The following is a 22,202-nucleotide window of genomic DNA, read 5'->3' on the forward strand; positions in this document are numbered from 1 at the left end:
AGAAACAAAAAGGTAACCAAAAAGCAGATTCTGATGCCAGCAGTGGGGTTTTTATTTTGGTAATTCTTAAGCATTAATGGGGCAAATCTGAAAATTAAGAAATAAAAATATCTAGTGAACTTTAACTGGGATTCAGCAGCTTTAATTTGCGTGTCAATGTTCTATGGATACATCACATGCAGCAACAAAACACTCTGAGAGCATATTGTACAACATAACCAGATTTCTTTTGCTTTTTTTTTTTTCCCTTTTAAATTTAATTTAATTTATTCACTACATGTTTCTGCGTGGATATCACCAAACCACCCCACTTTGCAACCTGTAAATGATGACTCAGAGTTTACAACAGCTCACTGCACTTCTTTTGCAAATATAAAATAAGACAAAGAGGGGATCTGTAGAAAAATAATAATTATCTTCATAAAAGCAAACTGCTTACAATAGAGACACAAAAGCTTCCTTGCCAGAATGTGAGTGCATTGCAAATTTTAAACAATATCACTGTCTTGAAATAGTGTTGTTGGAATTAGCCATTATGGAGCTGAGACCCAAATCATTTAATGTGACCTTTAACTGGACACGATTATTGCTGTAGCAGCCTTACATAAACTGGAGCCTCACTTAATTAGCACCAGTATTATAAAGACCCAAGACTAAATGAACTGGTAAAAACATTGCAGCTCTCAGGAATGGCCACACATTTCTTGTTTTACATTTTATCCGGGCAATGTTCCTCACTCCCACCATTCTATCAGTTCAGCCCATGCTGCCATTATGTGGAAGGATTATCTCAGGTTTTATTAGGAACAAAACATACAGTTATCTGCATTGTTTCAAAAAATGAATGGGGCTCAAATCTTACTCTTTTAATAAATGAAAACAAACAATGCCCGAGCAACTTTAAGAAAACTGGGCTATGGGAAAAAAATAACTTTCAGCTCTAGTCATCATTTTTCCTGACCCTCTCACAAGCTTTATTTCACCAAGTAACACCACATTTGTAAAGATTAAGATGGGGAGAATTGTTCTGCCCAGACCAGTGAGGCTTGCTAGAGCAACATAATTACAAAGGCTGGGTAGTTGTGTTTGGTTGACACGAGACAAATTAAAAGGCAATGGTAACAATGCCATTCTGCCCAGAGCTTGCCATTCTCTTCAAATTCAAGTGATAGGTCAGTGATGAAAGGTGTCTGAAAAATTCATGAACTCCCTGGAAAGTGTCCTTGTAGTGAAACCCTTGAGAAGTCAGGGAGCAGGAAAAGCAAATTAACTGAAGAGTCCATTCTTTGGGCTGCCTGTTACTTGATTTCTTGAGGTCTCAAATTAGACCAAGGTCACACAGATCAACAATTTCCCTGCTGATACAAAAATCTACAAGGATACTTTCCCCCTGCTTTTTCCTACCAAATAACAAGGAGAGTTAAAGGATGACCTAAACTGTAAACCACCAGTGGTCTCCTGAATCCTGTCACCACATCCCAGCTGAGGTTACAGCACTCTAAAGAGTCCCAGGGAGTGGTTAATAATGAGATGTTGGGCATTCATGCTTGAAATTGTGGGTCATTTTTGATTAAATATCTTGCAGAGGAAATAAGGCATGGCATCCTCACGGTGAGTTTGTACTGCAATATGAAAGTGCATAAAAGCTAAACATGTTAGAGGTGATCTACAGACTTAAGAGGAACTGACGGGGAAAAACCACCTCAGCCAAACTGAGACTTAGACTGCTCTTCAAAATTCAGAAAGGACATTTCATTCAGAAGGTTTAGCTAAGCCTCCTGAAAAATGCTAGCTTAAACTAAGTTTCTCTGTGCAATTTAGGTCTAAAAAGAGAAAAAAACAAAACCAGTTTCTTTATTTCGGGAGCCACTATAAGGTGCACATTTAAAAATGCAGGAATTTTAAAGATCTCTAGCTGCTACATGCACAAAAGTCCTGAGGATTTTTTTTGTGGGCAGAGCTGGTTCTTCACCTTTCTAGACTTTTTTTGAGAAATATTTGAGAGGAAAACTTCATTACTAAGGTACCAAATACCAGGTGCTTCCCAGCATAATTTCCTGACATTATTCATAATTCCTGAATGATCCAAACAAATCAATACATTTCTTGTCATAAAATATTTATTTACTTCTATGTTCTCTCTACCCTGTCCAGTGAATATGTTGTCTCTGATCATCACTTTTTGCACATAAATTTTTAATCCCTGTTAGAATCAGTAGGCACCACAGTACACACCCATAGCAGACATATCCTTTGAGATAACACAATATTCATAATGTAAAGGAGAATAATGCTGGGGTTTTTCGCCTGAAAACACAGAAACTTCAGCATTTATAATCAATAAAGAATGACCAGAAGGTTGGCAGAGTTTTCTGCAGTAATCCAGGACATGTAAGATCAACAAATGTCATTAAAATAACTTGCTTCCAATTTTTGACTAAGAACATTTTTCCTTCCACCTCATGCTGAATGCAGATAAACAAAGGAACGAAAAGTATCTTTCAATATTGCACAGTCAAAGCATTTACAATTCAAGAAACAAAAAACCAGAAGAAAAATTAATAAATTTGTTCAAACATAATAAATTTTGCTCTGGTTCTAGAGCCTTGAGGCATCTAATGCTTTTTTCCCCGATGCTGTTTTAAAAGAGGGAAAAGAAGCAAAAAATGTTGCATCAACCCCATATTCTTACCTGGCACAGGGCTAGAAGATGAAGTAAAAAAGACAAATTCAGCTATTAACGTGAATAGCATTCACTCCAAAAGCAAAAGCCTTTGCTATTCCAGGGGGGAACCTGTACACATAAAAACAGGAACAAACACAATCAATAAGACAATTAATAAAAATTAACCAATATCTACTCCAAGGTTATGAAGTCTTCCGAATGTTGTGTTCCCTTCCTTTTCTGGGTGATTTCAGCTTCACCTCTTCCTCCATCCCCCACAGGTGTGTGGTGGGGAGGAAGGCTTTGCAGCACCCACTCTGGCCTGCAGACAGGTGATGGCTGCCCCTAATGTCCATGAGATTTTGGGGGGTGGTGACAGTCTGGTGTGCAGCACGGACCTCACGGGAGGGAGACTGTCATGTGCTGATGGATGTGTTACAAACACCCTCAGGACCCAGGGCTGGGGCTGCAGCAGGATAATCAGGCTTTGGGGCTGGGACATACACAGCACCAGTAAAATGAGCTCAGATACTTGTTTTGAGAACCCTTAGCAGGACATGTCCATTGTGCTGTTGACTCCCAATTAGTCCTTTTTCACCTCCATGTGTTTAACTCTGGCTAAGCAGGAAACTGCCAAGACCAAGATTTCTACAAATCTGCAAGTGCAAGCTGTGACAGACCATAAAAGATGATTACTACTATTTGGCAGATTAATTTTAGCTGTCTTCAGCCTGTGCCTATGGTGTATTTTATGGAATTAATCTTTCGTACAGTTTCATGTTTGTCCAGCATTCCCAGCCTGTGTCATTGCAGTAAAGGCTCCTCAATGAACTGCACAAGCCCTGCCAGAGTCAGGTCCATCATGTCTTTCCAGAGCCTAAACGCCAACAGCAACAGCATTAACTTTGCAGATACTATTTCAGATATTTTTTTCTTATTATTCTGTTCTTTATCTTATGTTTTATTACTCATCCTAGAAGGAACTTCTGAATGAGAACTGTGCAGCTCTGAATTCTCATCCCCTCAGCAAGTTCCACAGGTTGGATTTGATGATCTTGGAAGTCTTTTCCAGCTTTAATGATTTTTTGGTAGATTTTTGATTTTCAGAAAGAAAACCCATCATGTTTACCCTGCCATGTTTACAAATTTGTTAAAAAACAAGGGACTCTATTTTATCCTTCATATCTACCAAATCAATGTTTTGCATCCCATGAACAAAAATATTAAATGAGCCTGGAAAATGCATTTCAATTTAAATTTTCTTAAGGCACAGTGGCCCATCAATGAGAACTGGAGGCTTGCAAGTGGAGCACACCATTTTTAACAAAATGTCACAAATGGGATTTAAAAAAATATCTGTGACTTTACCAGAAACAAATGGCTTGAAATAGCTCAAAGAAGATTACACATGACTGAGTTTATGCTTCAGGGTTTCTAATTGCTTCAGCTATCCTTAGTCCATCTTAGCTGTATAATATAGGTAGTTTTCTTTAACAGACTCTTAGACTTAATGTTTCTGCCTTGCTTCAGGACAACATCTTTTAATTGCTTTAAATTATCAGTGATGTCTCTAGCATTTTCACTGAATATGGATTGATTTCAATTAACGTTCTCACACTTTAGCATAAAAGCAGTCTTATTCAATTTGCCCTAATTAGATCACCAACCCCTTGGAGTTAAAGCAATGACAGTCATTAAAAGGTTGAACAGAGAGAGAGAATCAAGGTTGTTTACTGCATTGTTAGCCTTTTGTCATTTCCAAGCTGCAAGGAGAGTTTGTTCCTATGTCCATAGGAAGGATTTAAATTCAATTCCAGAATTTAAAGCTTGGGGAATTTTACAGGAGCAAATTTTATGTCAAAATCAGGATGGTTCTTTTGTTACTGTTGCACTGACAATGATCAAGCTTTGCTCTGCTGCCAGAAATGCACCTGCACTAGTCACTGTTTTCCCATCTTGCAATGCACTGTGAAGGATATTAGTAATTAATGGATATTAGTGGTTAATGAATACATGGTCGTAACGTTCCTTTGGTTTATATCTCCTTGGAAATTTTCTTTTTCCTTTACTGCCAACTACTCCAGAAAGGGACATGAAGACATTCTAAAAATGTTCTTGTAATTAAAAAGAACAAACTAAAACAAGCTTTGCAGCCTGAGGTGGGGAAAAAGGAGGAAAGAAAAAAAAAAGGGCCAGTACTAAATTGGTCTAAGGGATGATGATACTGCACAGAGTCACGGTACTCAGCAAGCAAGGTAATTCTGCAAAACTGCAAGTGCAAACATCCTCAAGACAGTGTCAGCTTTTCACTCGCCTTTCAAAATCTACAAACACCCCAGAACCTAACAACAAATCTATTCTAGTAGAGAAGGCCAAAAGACTAAGAAAAAAGGTGAGAGTAAGACAGAGAGGAAGAGAGGACACTCTCTGTGTCCTCCACAATGCTTTTCTAATCCCAGGAAAATACACACACAATCCCAGAATACTTTGAGGGGGAAGGTGTCTTAAATCCCACCCAGTGCCACCCCTGCCATGGCAGGGACACCTCCCCCTGTCCCAGGCTGCTCCAGCCCCAGTGTCCAGCCTGGCCTTGGGCACTGCCAGGGATCCAGGGGCAGCCACAGCTGCTCTGGGCACCCTGTGCCAGCCCTGCCCACCCTGCCAGGGAACAATTCCTAATTCCCAATATCCCATCCAGCCCTGCCCTCTGGCACTGGGAGCCATTCCCTGGCTCCTGGCATTGCAGTTCCTGAGGAATTGTCCCTCTCTGGTTCCCTGCAGCCCCTCAGACCCTGGAAGGAGCTGTGAGCTCTCCACACAACCTTCTCCTCTCCAGGCTGAGCAGCCCCAGCTCTGCCAGCCTGGCTCCACAGGGGAGGTGCTCCAGTCCCCTCAGCACCTCCGTGGCCTCCTCTGGGCTCTCTCCAGCACTTCCATGTCCTTCTTACGTTGGGGCACCAGAACTGTTCACAGCATTCCAGGTCCTACCAGAGTAGATCAGAGGGATGGGATCCCCTCCCTCCCCTGCTGCCTATGCTGTGTTTGAGGCAGAAGATACAAACAGGAGTTTACTCATTTTCTGGGGAGACTCAAAGAGCCCCTTTCCCTGCCTTCAGCACTGCCCAGGTACCTGGGCTTCCACTCTGCTGCTCATTGTGGAAATACTGTTTATAAAAGAATCCTTCTTGGAGCACTCTGTGTGCTGGATTCAATGTTAGGTTCACTAAGCCAGGAAACTCTGGGTGACTGCAGTCCTTGGAAAGAGTTCTCCTTCATGCTACCATGCAAGTACAAAAAAATCCACAAAAATTTATTCCCTTTAGCCATGGGAGTCTGGGTCAAACATCTTGTAAGACTCAAGTAGTATGTAATGCATTTTGGGCAAAGCATTATATCTTCCTCCTACATGAAAAGGCATCCATTAAGCCATAGCTCTGGAATTAGTTTATGTTCATCTTTTATAGACAACACATGTAACTCCACAACAGCTCTGTTTAATTAAAAACTGCAATGGTGTAAAATTACTGGGGTATAAATCCTAGTTCCATTGAAATCACATGAAAAATTACTATTCTAGAGTTCATAAAGGACAAAATTTTACATCATCAAAGGCACAGGGAGCTAAAAAGCCATTTATCAATTTTACTACATGAATGAATTAAGCCCAGATTACACATTAATTCATTTGAGTAAGTAGGAGCAAATATTTACCCATTATTTAGCCATGAGAGCCTATTTTCAAATTCAATTTCTCCAGAGAAGGTCTTTCCTACAGTGAATCCTCCAGTGCTGGCACCCAGTAAACCTGTCAGAAAAACAAAGTTTGGATCACAAATCAGAAAAGCAGCTCTGCCAGGCTGTGATACTTCCAATGAAATGAGAGTTTCTTGTGACTTTTGTAGCTCCCCAGCTCTTCCAGGCTGGCTGGTGATCCCAGCTGGAGTGTGGGTAACACTCCTGCCTCAGCTCCCACTGGGGATCTGCTGTTCTGCAATGAGAAACACAGAGTCACATCCAGGGGCAAAGATTTGAACTTTTGTTTGATGGGATTGGCCAGTGGAGCAAGAACAAGGAGTGCCTTGTACCTGGCAGGAACATTTCAGATGTGTATTTTAATCCATTTTAGAAAAGTTGCACTGGGATGATGTTCTGTGCTGAAAGATCTATTTGGGAATAAACCAGACAGGAACAATCTTATTCTGGATTAAATATTTTCAGGGTAGACATTATCCCTGTACCAGTATTGCTCTCCTGTGGAACAGAAACATCACTAACACTCAGTGCTGGTACTCTTGTGGATGTCGTGGGGTCTGAATGCACAGAGCTCACTGCAAAGCAGTGCTTCTAATTTCTCTAAAATGTCTCAGCAGGTTACTTGGTCATTGCTCAAGGTAAAAAATTATTATCAAATATTTGGAATATTCTACTGAAGTGATGACTAATAGACTGTTTCAATTTTGGGAGAGTTTGGGTTTGGGGAGTTCATTTTGCATTGATCATGAGCTGGCATAAGAGAACTATACAGCCAAAAGTTTTTGAAGTATTTCAAATATGTTTTAAAATCCCATAAGATTTTCTCTCTATTTAATGAGGTACAGGAACAGAAAGAATACACATAGCAGGGGACACCAGTAACACACACGGTGGTCCAGGAGGAAAAAAAGGGATGTAATATCTTCATTAAATCTTACCTATTGAGAGTTAAGTTAAAGCATGTAATATTTTTCAAGTGAACAAGCACAATAAGTTTTGTGATCCCTTGCATATTTGCAAGCATGCAAAGATAGCTGGGATGCTGCACTATCAATATTACAACATGAATAAATTCAATAAAATCATTCCAACAGGGAAATTCAGGCACCTGGTAATGCTTTGTTGCTTCCCAAGCTTCAGATAAATTTAAAGAGCTCTTTTTGAAAGATTTACTATTTATCCCTAAAAATTTCAGTGTTTAACAATGTTGAATGAATGTTCATTGAGGCTGAGGTGGAATTAGTAATTTCTAATAGCAGCAACATTCCTGTTTCCCTATTTACCCAAAGCTCCATGATTAATCTCCCTCAGAGACACCATCTGTCATATGAAAAAAAGAAAGATATTCTCCCACAGTTTCCCAGTCCATTTAGGATAATTCCCACACTATATGGCTATTAGTATTTTATGTAGTTGTATTTTGCACAGTAATTCCATTTCTTTCAGATCACCATATTAAGCCTGGCCTGTGAGAACAATCTGGGCCTACTGGTGTTTATACTTCACTTTTTTTTTTCAGTTTACTTTTTTTCAGTAAAAGCTCAAACAACTGCCCATTCCCTAAAGATGTTACAGCCCGTGTTACAGTGAAAGGCTGCAGAGTGGATGGAATAATGGTGTGATAGGGGAATTGGGCAGAATGCCATCAGTAAGATGGGCCTGTGTGGATGCACAGAGACCCTGAGCTGTTGCTCTTCAGCTGCCTCATTGCTGCCAGCTGTAGGGACATGCTGGATTCTGCTATCTGCTGTTCACCATGGAGCTCTGCAATACTTCCCAAGAAGGAAAATTGGACCTCAATCCACCAGTTGGATGGAAAAGACACAGAATTATTTGGTTCTTTTTTCTGTCTTGTCCTTTGAACTTCATTAGCACTTTCCATTGTAGGTGTTCTGACACATAGAGTTGATTCTTTAGCTTCAAAATATTTCAGCAGCACTATGGCACCTAAATAAGACAAATGGACAATGGTTGGAAGGGACCTTAAGGCCCATCCAGTCCCCCCTGCCATGCAGGGACACCTCCCACTGTCCCAGGCTGCTCCAGCCCCAGTGTCCAGCCTGGCCTTGGGCACTGCCAGGGATCCAGGGACAGCCACAGCTGCTCTGGGCACCCTGTGCCAGCCCTGCCCACCCTGCCAGGGAACAATTCCTAATTCCCAATATCCCATCCAGCCCTGCCCTCTGGCACTGGCAGCCATTCCCCCATGTCCTTTCCCTCCAGCCCTTGCCAAGTGTCTCTCTCCATCTTTCCTGCAGCTCCTTCAGGCCCTGCAAGGCCCCCCTGAGCTCACCCCAAAGCTTCTCCTCTCCAGGTGAGCAATGCCAGCTGTGCCAGCCTTTCCTGCCAGCAGAGCTGCTCCATCCTCTGCTCATCCTGTGCCTCCTCTGGGCTCTCTCCATCAGCTGCAGCTCCTTGCTGTGCTGGCCCAGGGCTGGGGCAGCTCTGCAGGTGCTCAGGGTCTCACCTGAGCAGAGAAGCTCAGAGCTGCAGAGCATTGAAAAGGCTCTGGTTTCCTACAGCAGACACCATTGCATCAAGGAGCCCAAAAGAACTTAAGAGTCCTAAAGTAATTTTGGGGTGACAGCAGGACTCTGTAAGTTGCTGTTATAGAAGTGTAAAGATGTCATTCAGTGTGTTCTTCTGCTTCTTTCCTGGCTGGATTGTGTGCTTGTGTTTGTGACACAGTGATTATCTTTTAATTACCTTCAGAGTTATAATCAAAACAAACCAACTTATCAAGTGATCACATAACAGGGATAACTTGGGACAATTAATTTGATTTCAAAGCAAAACAGCTTCCAGTGCATACCAGAACAGTGTGCCTGGCTTTTATTATGACCTTAATTACTGCATGAAGTCATACTTGTTCTTTTTCCTCTGAACTTGAATTTAACTCAATTCTGTCCTTCTGCAAGTAATATAAAAAATTCTTACACTCAATCAAATATTATAATTTCTGCAGATTTCTATGTAAACAAGGTTTGAACTTCTCTGTTAATGAAACATGACCGAGTGAGATGGTTGAACTCCTCTTCCTTTCTCTGAACAGATGCAGTTTAACTGAAACTGCCAACAAGCCTTTTTCAATTAGGGCAGACTGATAGAAAATCGTGGGTGTTTTCCTTCATCCATTAATTCCCTGATCTTTGCAATTGGAGTTTGTGGAAGGTCTGCCTCCCAAATCCACAGATCAATTTTTTTTTTACCAAAGAAGAGAAGAAAAACCAAAAAAATTTGCCTTGAGGAGCATGAATAAGCAATGTCTTTCCTCATTGTTTCAAATAATTTCCAGATGCTTGTTCTCAGTTACAGCTGCTCTTATTTGGAGAAGAGTAGGACAAGTTCCTTTGATTATGGTAACAGCATCAAGGGTCACAGCTGTGGATAGAGCTGCTGCTCTAAATTTCAAGCAACCTACCTAGACCAGAAGTCCCTTGTCAGAGAAATCTTCACCCATCATCAGGGAGAAGTAGAGAGAAATAATTGAGTTAATTACCTTACACTGCTTTGCAGATTATGACTATTATAGATGTGTTCAGCATCAATAAGTATTTTTAACTCAAGATAATTTACCATTATATAGACTTTTGGTGATTTAGCTCACTAAGATTCTTTGTCTTATTTTTAGTATCATAGAGAAAAAGAGAACAGACATGGGCAACCCAAATGCCTGGATGTGGTGATCACAGAAACCTTCAAGATCATCGAGTCCAACCTGTGCTCAACCCCACCTTGTTACCCAGCCCAGAGCACTGAGTGCCACACCCAATCCTTCCTTGGACATCTCTGGAGACAAATTTCATGGCTAATCCATATTATTGTAAAGAGTGAGCTAGTTCTTGGTAAAGACCTTTCCTACCACCTGTAAATGCACTGAATGCAGATAAAACAGTGGAGTTTTTATGTCCCAGGGAAGAGTAAATAAAATGTGCTGTATTCAGTCTCTGCTGAGTGACACAGCAAATCCCACACACTGTAACACTGGCCTGTGTTCAATCTTGTCACATTTTTCACCCACAATTTATAGCAACTAACTCCGCTCCTGAAATGTAAAACTCAGAGGAAAACCCCGAGGATTGGTCTGTGACAGTGTGATTTAAGAAGCAGAAAATAAGAAAGGAAAGGTGAAAAGAACACCAGAGCGAGTGGCTATTTCACAGAGCTGTACATACAGCTCCCAGGCATCCTGCTGGGACAGCTACTGGAATTTCAAATTTGTGTTCGTGGATGGAATAGGTGAGAGAAGTTTTGGACAAGTTTCTGGGCAGGTGTGCTTCTGTCTCAAACATCAACCAATTGCTCTTGACAGAATTTGAGATGTTCTCCTCAGCTAGAAAATTTAGAGGGGTCTAAACAGAGCCATATCCTGAAATGTTTCAGGGGCAGAAAAGGAACTGGGATGAATCTGCTTAATCCATGGGGAAGTTGTATTCATTATCAGCTGGTGAAATTTCATTAATAAAAAATAACGAGCAATCAGAGCCAATGACACTCAAACCCTTCCTTCCAATCCTTCGTTTAAATGAAAGCTGTCCATAATTTACTCTCTCTTATAGAAGATCAAACATTTTATAGCAGCAAATCTGATTTGAACTACTTTGTTTAATACAAAACAACAACCACCCCACCTATCCTAAAAACTGCATTAATATAATATTTTTATTCACAGTCATAAATGGGGGATCCTTGTCATCTTACCAGCTCTTCCTGGTATTATTCCATTTAAGCAATTAAATGTGGTTTAATACTTTATGGAAAATTTAAATTAACAAAACCTGGTTTTTTGGTAATAAAAATAATAGAAGATTCATCTGGTCCTAATTTCCTCTCCCTCAGAAATTGTATTTTTATATGTTTTTTGTGCAGCATCTAAAAAGCGCCATTTTATTATGTCATTTTTGCAAATTATTATCAATTATTATAATCCCTCATAGCCTTTCTTCTTTTTTTATTCTAAACAATTCACAGTGGTCACTGTATAAAAAAGTGGAAGAATTCTGCCAACCTGGATTTGGTGCAGAAAATGTGGTAAATTATGTATTTCAACAACAAATGCAGCATAAATGACACTATATGCTGTAAACTGTCATGTTTATCTCTCCCTCTATTTCTGTATTCTACTGAAATTTTTGTTCTCTCTTCTATCCCCCATCCAATCTAACTGAGTGCATTGAGCCTTTGGGATATAATCATGTACCTCTGGGAAAAAAATAAAACATGCTGGCTATTTATAACATGATTTAAATACTATACTTTGCCTGGATTACTGAAAGCAATAAAAAGAAATGTGAATAATGACACATTGTTGATTAATATTGCAAATACTTTTAAACACGTAATTAAAAGAATGGAATTTTCAAAATGATGAGAGAAAAAAATGGAAAACACTTCAAATAATTTCTGTGTGCAGCTGACCCCTTTATGGCTCTCTTAATTTTGATTTAGTTACCTGTTTATCTATCCTCATGTTTTAATGTCTTAATTGTGAGAGAAGTGCTTAGAAAGACTTACCCAGCCCTGTGTTTGCCACCTGGTAAGTGCAGGCACAAGCACTTCTAATCCATTTCAGAGCAAAACAAAACAGCTCAGATGAAAAGTGGAAACCCCCTTTAACCACTGCAAATAAGGCCATGGTGAAATTCAGCAATTATGTTGGCTTACACCTGATTCTAATGAATCGTTGCAGATGCAGAATGCAGAACTGTATTCCAGTTCTGTTTGGGAATGTCATCTCGCTGGATGGGTGAACTGAAAAATTGTCAAAGTTTATTTGAATAGATCTCATGCCTGAAATCTTCTCTCTCTCTGAGTAACTGGGAGAACTTAGACACTCACAAAGCAAAATGGGTATTTTTGTATTTGCACGTGTTCAGTTATAAACTCAGGATCGAATTTTAAACTGTATATATTTGGTTTATGTATTATTTTCACTGTACATGTTTTTAATAAAAGGCACTTCTGAACGATTTTTACAGTCTCTCACAGTCCCCTTCAACATCATCTTGTTCTTTCTGGCAATCCAACATATTTTATTTATCCTAACCTCTGGCACGCTTCTTTTTATTGTCCACCTTTAAACTTTCTTATCAGGTGTTTTTAAACTTGCCTGACTTTACTCTTTAATCTTCCTACTTCACCTTTGGTCCAGATATTTTACACCTTGTAGATGTCTCTTTCCAACACTTTATTTTTCATCTCCATTGCATCATTTTTTGTCATAGTATATTCACTGCTAGATGAAAGACCTTAATTTATCTTTCAATACTTTCCATTTCCTTTCTATGTCTTCCTTACATTGATTTTTCTCACCTTCTCCTAAGAGAAGATCAGCTGATACTCCATCAGCCTTTTCTTCTATTTTGTCTCCTTTGACTCTAAATGTAAACTTAGCACGGCTATGGTAATTAAACTTTTGAACTTTATTTTCATTGGAAACAGGATATGGAGAGCAGCATTTTGAATTGATTTATTCCTGAATTAAAGAGACAAAGTATAATAAATCTTCATTCTTGTGCAGCACATTGCTTGTATTAATGATGAACACAAAAATATTGATAGAATTAAAGACAGAATGAGATATTCAGATTTGTGATTTGCAGACCCCTGACAGTCACTAACAAGTATCTGAAAGACTAAATAAAGAATCTGGAAGACCATTTTGAACAAAAGTTTCTGGAAGTTGGGACAAGCTGTTTGAAAGGCTGGTTTGAATTTATTTCATTTTAAAGTCCTCGGGATCAACCACATGCTAACCATAGGAAAAATATATTTTTAAAGTTGTATTTTAACAGCCCATAGATTAATTTCTGATGTGATTTTGCTCCCAGTGTTGAAATCCTTCTCTCCATACATAGAGCTTCCTCCTTTAATCACAGAGCCTCAGGTTGGGTCAGGCTGGAGGGGTCACAGTTGCTGCTCTGGTGCCCCCTCCCTGCTCCAGCAGGGCCATCCCAGAGCACAGGGCACAGCACAGTGTCCATGAGGCTCTGGAATATCCCCAGCAGAGACTGCACAGCCTCTCTGCACACTCTGCTCAGGGCTGGCACTGCCCAGGGCACAGGCTGTGCCTCCTGTGCAGGGGCAGGTCCTGGGCTCAGCCCCTGCCCGTGGCTCTGGTGCCATTGCTGGGCCTGGAGCAGAGCCTGGGACTGCTCTGCCCTCCTGCACACAGGGACAGACAGACAGACAGACAGACAGACAGGGACAGGCAGGGACAGGCAGGGCTGAGCCCCTCTCTCTGGCTCCTCTCCAGCTGAGCAGCCCCAGCTCCCTCAGCCTTCCCTGGGCACCGAGATGCTCCAGCCCTTGCTCAGCTCCAGGAGCTCCTGGCCCTGCTGTGCTGAGGATCCAGAGCTGGGCACAGCTCCAGAGGTGCCTCCAGGGCTGCACAGGGGCAGCATCACCCCTGAGCTGTGCCAAGGCTCTTCCATGGCCCAGGCACCCTTGGCCTCCTTGGGCCAGGACACTCTGCTGGCTCAGGGACAGCCCCGTGTCCCCAGGACACTCTGCTGGCTCAGGGACAGCCCCGTGTCCCCAGCACCCCCAGGACACTCTGCTGGCTCAGGGACAGCCCCGTGTCCCCAGCTTCCCAGGTCCTTCTCTGCAGAGAATTCCCCCCAGTCTCTGCTAAGGACCAGGAGCAGGACCTGCATTTTCCTTGGTTGATCTTCAGATATTCTGTTCCTGCCCAACTCTCCCAGCTGTCTGACTGGGGAATTGGCCACTCCCAGTTCTGTGCGTTGAAATGGACTGGGACCAATGGAACAATGTAATGGAATGAGAACAGTGTGGTTTTTTCAGTGACTTTGATAACTAAGAGATAAACAGCAGCAGCTGAAGCTGTGTGAGTGCAGGTACCTGGAACAAGAATTAAATAAAAGAAACAATCTGCTGAAATAGGTGTTGGACAGCAGGAAGACTGAACATGAACTGTTAAAAGACCACATGTAAGAGAGTGTGCAAAAATTTGCCAGTGTTTAAGAGTTTTTGAGGAGGCCACTGCAGTCCTGTTACAATCACTTGTTTGTCAGCTCTATTCTCCTACTGGGAGTAAATAGAAAAAAATATCTTGTGGGCAGTACTTGATAACAACACAAACCAACCCATCTACCCCATCCAGACTAGACACACCAAACAACCAAAATGGGGACAAGAAATTTTTCATTAGAGTTATGTAGAAAATACAGAAGAACATATTTGGAGGACAGCATTTATCAAAGAATAAATCACTCTGCATTCCAACAGATGTTGAAGGTGACAACATGGTTAACAGACTGTTGGTTGCAAATCTTGATTGATTTTTGCTAGTGTTCCCTTGTCAGAATCTATTCCTTTTGTTTTTGGGAATTGTGATGATGTGGCAGCAGAGCATAAAGTTTTCTGGTGATAATACTGATGACATGGGAGCAAGTGACATGGAACAGCACAGCAAAATCAGAGCTAGGGAAAAAATCAAGAAGCTTCCTAGAGGATACCTTAAGATTTTTGTTTTACAGTATTTCCACTCTTTGTTAATTTTGAGCCATTACTGAGGATCCATTAATGCCAGTGGAAACAGAAGCATGATCCATTGGGAAATTTAGATTCATCTTGTATAAGAACTCAGGAATATTGTTCAATTCTGAGTCCAATAATGTATTAAAAAGTTAAGCCATGTTGGAAGACAGTATTTACCTTCTACATTAAAGTGTTATGGTTATGTATTTCATTTTATCAACATATTATCAGCACCATGTTATCACCATATTATTCAGTCACCCAGTTTGACTTGATCCTTCAGGAAATCTTACCATTCTGTGAGGTTTTCTTCAGTCTAAGGAATTTTCTGTTATCAGCAACATTCACCAAGCCATCCACCAAATCAATAATAAATATACTGCAGAATGTCAGGCCTGATGTTGTTACCCAGGGCAGCCACTACTAACTGCTCTCCACTCTCAGAAAATTTATCTGCAGTTTCCAGGAAAGTGTCTTTTCTAGCAGGCCTGCCTGCTACGTCATATTGAGATAACTCAATGCAAGTCACATAATTACATCATGTAACTTTATATCATTTGACATGGCTGAGGCAACCTAACATAAAATATCACAGTATAAAGCAAGAGCTGGAAAATTTAAACATTGCTTCTTTTTTCTTTTTTTCCCCAAAAGGAAAAGGAGAAAAAAACCCAATATAAAACAAAAACATAATATTTATTTTTTCAACACTAGTCTTTGAAGGGGAAAAAAAAAAGAATAGCTTGTCTAAATTATTGATTTTTATATATGTAACTAACACTGAACTGACAGTGTCTTCACTCAAACCTGGATCTAGAAGCTTCTTGGGAAATGGGCTATTGTCATGATCAGAGCCAGACTTCAGCAAACTGTCAGGGCTGCATTTTAAAAGAGCAGATGTGCACTGCTACATTAGATTAAACTATGTATGTACAGCTCCACCTATGTACAAGGCATTCTGATATATGTGCAATTCCCTGTACCATTAATTTCCTAGGACATGAATTAAAATGGATTACAGTGCTAAAGAAACAGACATTTTGGTAGCTTCACTTACTTGTATCACTATAAAATTAGTAATTGCATTCTGATGTAACAAATGCCTCATTGTAATTCTCTTTATTTTCCTGTCTAAAAAGAGGATTAGAACTACGAGGTGGATTTTTAAATAATATGGCTCATCCACAGTTCTTCTTCCTGCAATCTCTTTGCTTTGAAAAATGGCAATTTTATCCTTGTGCTGAGATTTAAGAAGATAGAAAAAAAAAGGAGTCTATTTTCAGTTATTTTCAAAACAATGAATTCAGCATTCAGAGGAGAAACTAATTTAGTGGAGACAAGAAATACTGTGACTGCAGAGAAACGTGATATAGAAGGGAAGTTGAGATTGATACAAGCTGAAACAATGAAATGTGACCATAAAGAGAGTTTATAATAACAAGAACCACACTCAGCTGAAGGTGAGGCAGGAGCTGACGTGGACATTCCCACCTGGACAGCTGGCTAATGGCATTGACTGCTGCAGTTACCTGCCAAGGCACACTGCTATGGGTGATCAGAGCTGACAGGGAGCACCAACAGCAGCAGGACATTTGAGACAAAGTATATTTATCATACATATACAGGTATTATATGGAGCTAAGGATACCACGGAAAATGGACTAAGAAAAACTGATGGAGCTGAAAGCTCTGCCCGAAGCTGGAGGACACAGACTAGCTTGTTTGGGTTTGGACTTGGCCTTTCTTACAGCAACACAAACTTTGCTTGGATTGAAAATAAATGCTGTTCCTTCTTTTATATCTCAGTCTATGGTTCCATAAAGGACACGCTAAAATACAATTAGATCTCTTCAGCACTATTTTTCTTGAATATAAACACAGTGGAATGAAAGGCAAACAAAGGCCTGAGGAAGTATAGATCCTGAGCTGGCACAGAAAGCCTGTTGGGCACAGCCAATACCCTTTTTGTACTCTTTGACAGCCAAGATGTGCATCTGAACAGGATTTGTATTCCAGGGATATGGGATTTTTGGATTTAGCTGCTCCTGGATGTACTGGGAGAGAGGACAGTATGTCTTTACATGTGGAAATGGAATCACTCTGCACAACATCTTAGATATTAATAGTGAATTACTTGTTTCAGCATCTACTTGATGCTTATGACAATAGCCATAATTGCTATCTAATTTCTGCTGTTCCAGACAGCAAATGGCTAAATTGTGAATCCATAGAATCCCAGAATGGGTTGGAAAGGATCTCAAGGATTATCTTGTTCCACCCCTGCCATGGCAGGGACACCTCCCACTGTCCCAGGCTGCTCCAGCCCCAGTGTCCAGCCTGGCCTTGGGCACTGCCAGGGATCCAGGGGCAGCCACAGCTGCTCTGGGCACCCTGTGCCAGCCCTGCCCACCCTGCCAGGGAACAATTCCTAATTCCCAATATCCCACCCAGCCCTGCCCTCTGGCACTGGCAGCCATTCCCCCATGTCCTGTCCCTCCAGCCCTTGCCAATTGTCTCTCTCCATCTTTCCTGCAGCTCCTTCAGGCCCTGCAAGGCCCCCCTGAGCTCACCCCAAAGCTTCTCCTCTCCAGGTGAGCAATGCCAGCTGTGCCAGCCTTTCCTGCCAGCAGAGCTGCTCCATCCTCTGCTCATCCTGTGCCTCCTCTGGGCTCTCTGCAGCAGCTGCAGCTCCTTGCTGTGCTGGCCCAGGGCTGGGGCAGCTCTGCAGGTGCTCAGGGTCTCACCTGAGGGGCAGAGGGTCAGAATCCTCTCATTAGTCTATTTTAGTTTTGTCAGACACCTGTGGAAGCAGCTCCAGCACTTTTTCCCAGTGAGATAACCAGGAATTTATAAGATCCCAGAAAATGCCTGGGTAGCAGCTGCAAAGGTGGAATGTGCTAAGGTCCCCCTATAATGTGGGACTAATTAAAGAAAAAGTCATTATTGGGTGCACAGCTGGGAGAGACTCTTGTCAAATGCAGCAGGGACTGGAGCACGTTCCAAAATCATTCAAGCTTGGAGTGTTCAATTAGACTCAGTGTGAGGTCAAGTGTGGCTGAGCAGTGGGGAAAGGAACTTGCTGCAGGAAAATAACTGTCAGTGCATCCACAGAAGGAATTTTGGGCAATACCTGCAAGTTCATCTGCATGGCTACACATTATGACTGTCACATACAAAATTCTGTACCAGGTTAGAGGGCTTTTTTTTCAAATGCCAAAAATGTTTTGGAAGGGAGACTGTGAGCTCTTAGAAATGCTAGTAAATATTTCAGCAGATACACAGCAGCAGGGTTGAAAGAATATAATGATTTAGCTTGTTTTCTAACAGCTTCATTAAAAATGTTAAATAAATGCAGAGATCTATTTCCTTGAATCATTCTACAAATCTAAATTCAAAATTGCTTATTTACTATGAAACAAATATATAGCAAAGAATTTTTCAAGGGAGAAGAAAGGAAAACCTGTCACTGTAATGCATTTTGAAGCAGAAGATCTGTGATAGGGTTCATTTTCAGAAGACAAAATAGTTTTCGTTAATTCACAAAACATTTTACATCACATTCTCGCTTAATCAATGTTAAATTAAAATTAAGTAGTTTGTATTCATATCTAAAATCTGTTTTTATTTATTTTCCATGCAAGCTGTTACGCTTTGCAAAAAGAAAGCAACCACAGGCTTAAATTTGTGTTTTCTTATTAATAGAGGGGAGCACAGGAGCTGTAGTTAGAAAGAACCATTGGGGAAAAAAAAGAAGTTTTCTAGATTCAACACCTTTTCCAGTCTTCCTTTGTTAATTTTTTGTTAATAATCCAATAGTGTTGCACGTCAGTGCTCATTCCCTTGGCAGGAGGCAACAAGCAAAGAAGGTTCACAACTGATCTTCACCTCTTCCTCAGAACATATATTTTCCACTTGTATTTTGAATAATCCCTTTCATGTAAAAGGATGTTTCTCTCATGGAGGATCAACCATTAATGTCAAGTGCATGCAAGTTTATTGTGGCAAGGTTTTCAAAACTCTGTGATAGGTAGCAAAGCTGAAAGGGGCAACAGCGATGTCTTGTCTGTACAATCTTTTCCTTGAGTTGTGACAGAAGGAATGTACAAATGTCTGCTTCAGCCTCACTTCTCAAAAAGGTGGTTTTTCCCTTTTCTTTCCCTGAATACAGAAACCCTCTTTGTCATTAAAAATGTAAAGGCCCTTCTGTTTTTGTCAGTTGAGGAAGAAAATGAAAGGAAATTCTTTTGTGGCAACCTGGTGCACTAAAGAATCTTCCAGTTAAGGAACTGCCAAAATACATGAGATTAAAGCAGATGCATCTTGACACAACTTGTCATTAAAAATATATGTGGACAATAGGAGAACACATCAAAACCTGAACATGTTTGATACATGCAACTTAGTTAAAAAGTCCCAGAACACTTGTCAAATACTCATTTTATCTTTTTTTTTTTTTTTTTTTTGATTCAAAATGAAAGAGTTTCCTACTGTTTTGGGAACTAAATTGAAAAGAAAAAAAAAATAAAAAAAGGGGGAGAGAATAAAACTTGTTTTTAGACAAAGACTTCAGAAACTTATGAAGATTTGAATAATTATGGTGCAATAAGGAAAAGAAAGGGGAAGCAAAAGGAGCTATGCCAAGAGCCAGTAAGTTCTCTGCTACTGAGGGCTGGAGAGGTCTCCCATTTCTAAATTATGCTGAGCTCAATCTGGCACAGAACCTAAATTTTCTTCTTGCTTAGGAACAAAATTTACCCCAATGAAAAGTGAAAAGAAATAGAAATCACCAAAATTTCAAGGAGCAGACGACAATGACTTCTGGGGTCCAGAAGTGCTCTGGGAGACGCTGCAAGCCTGCTGGACTCAAACAGGACTGGGGAAACAGCAACTGAGATCAGAAGAGCTGGAAACGCCCAATTTACCACAGCTCAGCCACTAGATCTTCCCCTAAGAAGTCAAGGAGACACCTGGGAAAAAAAATCTGTGAATAATACACTGAGGCATTTCATGCTCCTTACTTTAAACTCATTTCAACTTATTGTTTTAAAGTATACATTTTGGGTTAAATAACATTATTTATATTGTGATACCCCACATTTATACCAAGAAGAAGGTTCATAAATCAGTGTGGCTTCTGGATTCAGTAAGACTCATTTTTTTCAGTGAACTTGTTGGTGTCTGGTTTTTGAGATCACCTCATGGAAGTCATTGTAGGGGCTACAACACACCTCCTCTGAATAGTGGCTTTTAAAAGCGCCATATTTATTTATTTCAAATGAAACTACTCTCTGAGTGCATTCAAAGTCAAATCCAAATATGTCTGTGACTATAATACTTTTTATTGCCTTTCACTCCAAGAAAGGGAGTAGAATTCATGAAGCAGTCAGGGAGAGAACTCCTTTATGTATCACAAGCAGGAACATCCCAGCTCTAAGACATCAGAAAACTATTGGATATAATTGAAATTAAAGGTAACGAGAGGAAAAATCCCATCTTTATAATGTGACAAAGAGATCCTTTTTTAGTGGGGAAACTCCCAGTCAGTACAGGAAATACAAGAAAGAATTTTAATAGGCATTTAGATTTTCCTAATGGTGTTCTGTATTCGCTAACATAAGATAAACATGATTATCATACAGTGTAACTTTTGTTATCCAGCATTATCAAATTAGTGACTCATTTGTAATGTAAATAAATATTATTAGTTTTAAAAATGGAAGATTTACATAGCTAATGAAATGACTGTGAAAACATTGTCTTAGGGCAGTTAAAAGCTATGTTACATTTAGTAAAACTGTGAACATGAATATTTATTCTTTCATAACAGAAAGAATAACCAACTTCTTATGAATATAAAATAATAAAGCAAATAGTGAAGAACATTTATAATCAATAATCATTCTGGGATTAATTTGTGTAAAACTGCCCTTTTCACCTTCTGTTTCCAATACATTTTGAACTTAATGGATTAAATTCACTCCATTAATCAACATCACTATTTGGCAAAAGGCAGAGCTCATAAAAATGTATAGCAAGCAATCGAAGATTTTTTATAAGGAAGCAGCTTATATGAAGGAGCAGAAGATGTAAAATAATTAATTAAGTCCTATCCATAAGCTTAAAGCTCCTTCTAATAGCACAGAAAACTTCCAAGGGGAGAAGACACTCTTTACTTCATCAGGATGCAGAAGAGATGGTGAAGAAAGTATTTCCCGAGTATTTTAAAGATGTAACGATTAAACAGCAGCATCATCACTCACCTTTTCACTCTTTAAATTATTTTTTTTCCTTCCAGTCTGTCTACCATTTTTTGGATTAAAAATATCTACATCCTTCAGAGCTATTTATGGTGTGTTGAAATTACATCTATCTGAGGAAGCAGAGTGACAGAAAAGTAAGAAAAAGTTCAGGGTCAACTCTTGGTGAGTGTTCTCAGACCTGAGATACTCCAGGTGTGTTGTGTCCTGAATACTCATAGGGCTAATTGACCATCAGAAAAAATACAATGATCTACGTGGCCAAAATCCTGTGGAATTTTGATTTTTATTTAATTACCAGAAGATAATTGTTGGGGCGAGGGTGGCCCCCGACAATTCTTTTGGGTTTCCTGATATCGGGGCAGGAATGGTGAAAACAAATGAAGAGTGTGTGCAATGACCAATCAAGTTGTATTTTATCAAGTAAAATAAAATAAAAAATGAAGTACTGATAAAATAAATATAAAAATAAATAAAATAAAGAACTTAAATAGTGAGGAAAGTTAATGTGGGACGAGGCCCAAAAACCCAAACACTATAACCAAAGGACCAAGTTCCTCTTGGAAGCCAGTGGCTGAAGACTCAAACAAAGGAAGGTCCAGGGTGTAAGTATGGGGTAAGAGGGGTAGACTTGAGGCTAAAGTCTAATGGGTATAGAAAATGGTGCAGAGGTGGGGCAAGGGAAGGCAGGGACCAATGGGGTAGGTTGGATGGAGCACTGCAGCAAATGAGGGCCAATGGAGATACAAGGAAGGGAGAACATTCTAGAAACTGGAAGTGGAGATAAACAGCTGGAGAACGAGGGTTAGGAGCATCTATGAGGCATTAACCTAAGCAATCCCATAACTCTTTGTAACTTTATTTTGGGATCAATACAACTTTAACAAATGCCTTCCAAGGTTTAGGGTTAGGGTATAATGCTTCTTTGGTGATGGTTGCCTGGCCTGGAATACTGGCCAGGCTGACTCCCACGGATAATGCTCTGAGTAATGAAGTTTCAGTTCAAGCACAGGCTTTTTTTGGTTTGT

This window comes from Oenanthe melanoleuca, chromosome 11 (genome assembly GCF_029582105.1).
Source record: "Oenanthe melanoleuca isolate GR-GAL-2019-014 chromosome 11, OMel1.0, whole genome shotgun sequence".
Taxonomy (NCBI): Eukaryota; Metazoa; Chordata; class Aves; order Passeriformes; family Muscicapidae; genus Oenanthe; species Oenanthe melanoleuca.